This window comes from Seriola lalandi, unplaced genomic scaffold (genome assembly GCF_002814215.2).
Source record: "Seriola lalandi dorsalis isolate HSWRI2012SDOR001 ecotype SW California unplaced genomic scaffold, Sedor1 jcf7180002054907, whole genome shotgun sequence".
Classification (NCBI taxonomy): domain Eukaryota; kingdom Metazoa; phylum Chordata; class Actinopteri; order Carangiformes; family Carangidae; genus Seriola; species Seriola lalandi.
This window is the reverse complement of record NW_019525459.1, coordinates 1,496,213-1,496,770: the sequence shown is the minus strand read 5'-3', so window position 1 is coordinate 1,496,770 and position 558 is coordinate 1,496,213.

Here is a 558-nt window from a genome sequence, read left to right as displayed (position 1 = left end):
ACACACACACACACACACACACACACACACACACACACTCTCTCCAAACAGAATTTGGTGTGTCGAATATGGTGCACGCTCACTGCAACTCTATGTCTGTTTGTCACACATACTTTCAGGCTCCTCAGTGAAAACTATCCAAGCTCCATGAAAACCAACAGAAAACACAGACAGCAAACAAATCTGTGAAAAGTGAACATGCACAGGCATCATACATTCATATTGACATGGGCATAAAAGATCCACAAAACAGACACTATTGAGACACTAATGCAAACTAAATGGAACATTTTTAGGGTTTTTTTTTTATTTTTCCTCTGCACCGGCGACAGTTAAAGCCGGAGCCATATTCTTCCAGATTGTTTGTCCTTCTATCCCATTCTTGTGGACATGATATCTTAGTAACTCCTTGATGGAAGTTCTTAAAATTTGATACAAACATTCACTTGACTAAAGAACTGATTAGATTTTGGTGGTCAAAAGTCAAAGGTCAAGGTCAGTGTGACCTCACAAACATGTTTTTGATCATAACTCAAGATTAATTCACTAATTATGAAA